General features: G+C 39.2%; 1 pseudogene; it reads right to left on the reverse strand.

Annotated features, from left to right (window-relative positions):
• Window positions 1-3,657: 3,657 nt before the first annotated feature.
• Window positions 3,658-4,406, reverse strand: LOC102287441 (destrin pseudogene; annotated as a pseudogene).
• Between the last annotated feature and the right edge of the window lie 2,136 nt (window positions 4,407-6,542).

Below are 6,542 nucleotides of genomic sequence, written 5' to 3' on the forward strand. Positions count from 1 at the left end.
TTCTTAGGGGATTGCCAAGACCCAAATGGAATACTTTTGTGTCACTTACTCTTGGTAGATTGCGGTCTGGCAAAGTTGGAGCTGTACTTCATTTGGCAAACTGTGAAATGACCTATTCCTCTTTAGACACAGTTGAAGCTTTAAAAAAAAGAAGAAAGAAAATAAATAAATAAATAGCCTAGAAAGGGAATGAAGGAAAAAGATTATGATCCTCTGCAATTAGCTCAGATCCCTTCAATGTTTCTGATAACCAAAACAAGAATAGACTTTATGTGTTCTCTAAAGTCTAATCATTTTTTAGACGGTAGATAGTGATCATTAAAATCTTCCATATCTAGATTCATGAGAATTTGCTATGATGCTAACAGAGCAAAACTTCTATGGAAGGGAAGGAGACACTGATACAGTGAGGAGATGGTCTTCCCCTGTACTCACTAAGTGCCATGATGTTAGGGCCTCAAACTCTGTAGAAAAGTTGGTAAGGAATATTTCAGAACCTAGCTAGGCCAGCAAAAGTTAAGAAAAAGCAAGCACCAGAAAAATAAAATCTGATAGTGTCCAGGAATCTTTTACTGGAAGACATCCGAGGCGAAAAGTTCAAGCATGCCTTTTTTTTCCCTTTTTCAAAGTATTAGGTTTTAATATGCATGAATATTGCATCTGCTTGCTATCACTGAGAAAGAACTGTGAAGTGACTACTAAACCTTTAAAATGTTTGCATTTCTAAAAGGTCTAAAAACAAAGACATGTTCATAACCCTCATATTATATACCTCATATCATACCTCATATCATATATAAAAATTAACTCAAAGAGTGGATCAATGATGTAAATATAAGACTCAAAAATATTAAACCAGAAAATATAAAGGTAAACCTTCATGACCTTGGATTTGGTAATAAATTCTTAGATATAACACACAAACAGCAACAGAAAAAAATTAATTGGACTCTATTGAAACTTAAGACTTTTTGCGTCAAAGGACATTATCAAAGAAAGTGGAAAGACAACCTGTAAAATGGAAGAAAATATTTGCAAACCATATATTTGACAGAGGTTTAATATCCAGAATACATAAAGAACTCACAATTTGGTAACAAAATACAAATTGGCCAATTAAAAGTATGTAGTGGACTTGAATAGACATTTCTCCAAAGAAAGTATACAAACAGTCATAAAAAGGTACATGAAAAGATGCTTAATATCCTTTGCCACTTGGGAAATGCAAACCAAATACAGAATGAAATACCTTCACTCCCACTAACATGGCAGTAATAATAATTGTGGTGGTGATTTAGTCGCTAAGTCAAATCCGACTCTTTTGCGACCCCATGACAGTAAATTGCCAGGCTCCTCTGTCCATGGGATTTTCCAGGCAAGAGTACTGCAGTGGGTTGCCATTTCCTTCTCCAGGGGACCTTCCCCACCCAGGGATCAAACCTGGGTCTTCTGCATTGCACGTGGATTCTTTACCGACTGAGCCATACCGGGATAATAGTAGTAGTAGAAAAATAATAACTATTGATGAGGATATGAAGAAACAAACACTTGGGCATTGCTGGTGGGAATGCAAATGGTGCAGCTGCTATGGAAAACAGTATGGCAATTACTCACAAAAGCTACAGAATTATCATACAAGCAAGCAATCCCACTCTTAGGCAACCCCTTCCTTGACTCCTAATTCCTGGCAAACACTAATTGTTTTCTTTATAATTTTGCTGTCCATGATATATAAATAGAATCACACAATGCAGTACTTTTGTGCCTGGCTTAGCAAAATTCACTTAAGATCATCCCTGTCTGGTAGGCTTCCCAGGTGGCACTAGTGGTAAAGAATCTGCCTGCCAATGTGGGAGACTCAAGAGATGCTGGTTCAATCCCTGGAAGAGGAAACGGCGACCCACTCTAGTATTTTTGCCTGGGAAATCCCATGGACAAGAGGTGCCTGGCAGGCTATAGTCCGTGGAGTCCCAAAGAGCTGGACACAACTGAACAATCGACTACATACGCACACCTGTCTTGTATGAATCAACAGTTTGCCCCTTTTTATTATTCAGGTGTATTTCATTGTATGGGTATATCAGTTTGTTTATCCATTCACCTGTTGAAGAATATTTATAAGGATGATCCTTGAATTTCTCTTTCCATTACTAAATAATTAAAATTCCATTTAATTCCTAGATGAGTATAGTGATAGATAGTGAAGTTGCTCAGTCATGTCCCACTCTTTGCGACCCCACAGACTGTAGCCTATCAGGCTCCTCTGTCCACGGGATTTTCCAGGCAATAGTCCTGGAGTGGATTGCTATTTCCTTCTCCAGGGGATCTTCCCAACCCAGGGATTGAACCCTGGTCTCCCGCATTGTAGACAGACGCTTTACCGTCTGAGCCACCAGGGAAGTCAGATGAATATAGTTTTGTGTTAATATTTGTTTGAAATTTGCTGTTTACGATGTACAACTTACTATTTATAAAATCACTTAACTAAAAAACCTCATTTTCTGACCTGCTATGTAAGTTTTCTGCAAAGTCGACTTGATTAAAAATTTTGAAATTATAGGGTGTGTAAAGCCTAAGTATCAACTTCTATGTATCATGACCATATCTTCTAAACTTCTAATGTCATTTTAACCATTTTTAAGGGTACAGTTGGTGGCAACCATCACCACTGTTTCCAAATCTTTTCCATCCTCCCACATACAAACTCTGTAACTACTCTGTAACTACTAAGTAATAACTCTTCACTATCCCCTCACTACAGTCCCTGGAAAGCCCTGTTCTACTCTCTCTGGGTTTTTTTTGTTTTTTGAAGTTAAAAATGCTTCCTTTATTACATAAAGTCAATACTGCTACTTCTAAATTCCACTGCTTGTGCATCTCTAGGTTGTTCAGTGTTATGCCTATGATGTGAAGGACAGTTACTTCCAGGTGTCCTCAGCGTGGCTTCCCGTGAGAGTCGTCAATCATAACTGCTCCCGGAATTACAGTTGCAAGCTACTCTAGGAGAGTAAGAAGTTCTCCCAGGCCCTAGAGTAAACGTAATGTTCTTCCATACTTTATAGTACCAGAAGCAACAAAGTTCTGAAGGAGACACAATTAATTAAAGACAGCATGGAGTCACAGTCTGTCAATATACCACCCTCACTGTTTTCCTTAACAAAGTGGGTTGCACTGGGGCTCGGATCTGCTTTATGATTCACTATTACAAGACAGTGCACATTCTCCTGATTTCTAGGGTGCAAGGTCACTCTCAGAGCAGCCTCCTGACCAGACCTGGGAGTGAGCGGCCCCAGGTGTGGGAGCAGCTCTGCAAGGTCAGTGCTGGTTTTAAGCCTACACCATTTCAAGGCAGTCTCCAGCACACGTCCAGTGAATTACTAGGTTAGCATTTTAGTGCTGTAATATGTTGTGAGGAGAATTATTTTCCATTATGCAGTTTAGCTCAATGAAATAAATAAATTTGGGCCAAAATTACAACCAGATTATGACCAATTCTCTAAGCAAAAAAGAAACAAAGTAACTGCTGAGGTTAACAAAGATGTGATTGTCTTCTTGCGGCCTTCTACTGGTTTGTGAACTGCACTATTAAAAATCATGAGCTTTAACAAAAATCTTTATAACAAGCCAACGCATCCCCAATTTAATTTCACACCAATAAAATTTTAGAGTTTAGATTTATTTAGGGCCATTTGCACATGTTCACAGAATAGTTCACCCCTACAAATGACAAGACAGCTCCCCTTCAGCGAGTCCCTATATTCTTTCTGCTTTACTTATATATAGCAAGAGGATAACATTAAACATGGAAGCTTTTGATTTGTGGCACCAGATGATGGTCTACACAGGACATCCTTCAAAAGCTACAATTAGGGATCCACCTAGCTTTTTAGCAATACAAGCTCGATTGAGGTCTTCTGGCCTATTTGCTTGACATTTGTTTTATGCCTTGGAACTTCTTTCTGATGGCATCCTTGGAGCTCCCATAGATCATTTTACTCTTCAGAGGAGATAGTTCTGGTACCCACAGAACTATCAACTCCTCTTTTCTGGATTCCTTTGTTTCAAAGCCTGTATCATACAGAGCATATCAACAATCTTTTTCAGGAAGCATCCCCACAAAATGCTTGAAAGGATCGCTCTTGGTGACACCAACATCTCCCACCAAGATCTCCTTGCCTTCCTCCACGATGATGCACTTTTTGTCTACACTGAGACAGAAGTTGACAGCCTTCTTTCTTTTCTTGATTTCTTCTGGTGGCAAGCACTTGTGAACTTTCCTGTCATAAAAAATGCAGCATACTTCATCGGCAACATGCACTCCTGAGGTTATGTTCGCCATGGCAGTCGCAAAGTGCGGAGAGGGAACCGGCTGGCTCCAGTCTACAGAGCGTCCTTCTCACAGCAGCCAGGCGAGCCTCCCGGAGGGCGGGAGAGCACCTTGGGCCCTCTCTCTGGTTTTGGTTTGCTTGTTTTGGTGTGTGGTTTCTTTTGTTTTTTTTTTTTGGCCAGTGCCATGCAGCATGTGGGATCTTGGGTTCCCTGACCAGGGATCAAATGCTTGCATTGGAAGCTCTGAGTCTTAACCACTGGACAGCCAGGGAAGTCCCTCTACTCTCTGCTTCTATGAGTTTTACTATGTTAGATACCTCATATTAGTAGCATCAAGTATTATTTGTTGTTCTGTGACTGTTTATTTCACTTAGCATAATGTCCTCAAGGTTCGTCCATACTCTTATGTGTATAAGAACTGTCATTCCTTTTGAAGGCTAAATAACATTCCATTGTAAAGATATACTACTTCTTTATCCATTCATATGTTGATGGACATTTAGATATTTCCACATCTTGGCTATTTTAAATAAGTAATTCTTCAGTGAACATAGAGTTGCTAGTATCTTTTCAAGATTCTGATTTCAATTCTTCTGGAAAAATACCAGACGTGGGACTGTTGGATCATACGGTAGTTCTATTTTTAATTTTTTGAGAAACCTCCATACTGTTTTCCATAGTGATTACACCATTTTTCGTTCTCAAAAACAATTATTTACAAGGATTCCAATTTTCCCATGTCTTTGTCAATACTTGCTGTCTTTTGATTTTTTGGTAACAGCCATCCTAACAGGTATGAGGTGATATTGTGGTTTAGCTTGCATTTTCCTGACAATTAGTGACCTTAAGCATCTTTTCATATAGCTGTTGGCCACTTGTACATCTTCTTTGGAAAAATATATATCTAGTTCTTTTGTCCATCTTTTAATCTGGTTATTTGCTTTTTTGCTATGAATTGCGACAGCTTCTTACACATTTTGGATAATAAGCTCTTATCACATAAATGGTTTGCAAAAATTATCTCTCATTCTACTGGTTACTTTTTTATTTTGTTCATTCTTTCCTTTGATGGTTCAAAACTGGGAAAGGAGTATGTCAAATCTGTATATTGTCATCTTGTTTATTTAACATATGCAGAGTACATCATGCAAAATGCCAGGCCGTATGACTCATAAGATGGAATCAAGATTGCCGGGAGAAATATCAATAACCTCAGATATACAGATGACACCACCCTAATGGCAGAAAGCAAAGAGGAACTAAAGAGTCTCTTGATGAAGGTGAAAGAGGAGAATGAAAAAGCTGAGGATCATGGTATCCGGTCCCATCACTTCATGGCAAATAGATGGGAAAAAAGTAGAAACAACGACAGACATTATTTTCTCGGGCTCCAGAATCACTGTGGACAGTGACTGCAGCCATGATATTAAAAGACGCTTACTCCTTGGAAGGAAAGCTATGACAAATCTAGAGTGTGTATTAAAAAGCAGAGATATCACTTTGCCAACAAACGTCCATCTAGTCAAAGCTGTGGTTTTTCCAGTAGTCATGTACAGATATGAGAGCTGGACTATGAAGAAGGCTGAGTGCTGAAGAATTGATGCTTTTGAATTACAGTGCTGAAGAATACTCTTTAGAGTCCTTTGGATAGCAAGGAGATCAAACCAGTCAATTCTAAAAGAAATCAGTCCTGCATATTCATTGAAAGGACTGATGCTGAAGCTCCAATACTTTGGCCACCTGAGGCAAAGAGCTGACTCACTGGAGAAGACCCTGATATCGGGAAAGATTGAAAGCAGGTGGAGAAGGGAGTGACAGAGGATGAGATGTTTGGATGGCATCACAGACTCATTGGACATAAGTCTGAGCAAACTCTGGGAGATGGTGAAGGACAGAGAACCCTGGCATGCTGCAGTCCGTGGGGATGCTAAGAGTTGCAACTGAACAACGAGGAGGAGACATGAAAACTAAAAGCGCCACTGTCTCCTGACTTGAATCCAGGAACAGAAAAAGGACAGTGGAAATACTGGGGAAATCTAAATAGTCTATAGTTTAGTTTACAATATTTGTTAAACTAATCTTAATTCTTAGTTTTGTTCACTGTTCCATGGCTATATGAGATGTTAACATATGGGGAGACTGCATAGAGAGTATTATTGGAACCATGTGTACCATCTCTACAATTCTTCTGTAAGCCTAAAATTATCAACATA

This window comes from Bos mutus, chromosome 6 (assembly GCF_027580195.1).
Source record: "Bos mutus isolate GX-2022 chromosome 6, NWIPB_WYAK_1.1, whole genome shotgun sequence".
In the NCBI taxonomy this organism is placed as follows: Eukaryota; Metazoa; Chordata; class Mammalia; order Artiodactyla; family Bovidae; genus Bos; species Bos mutus.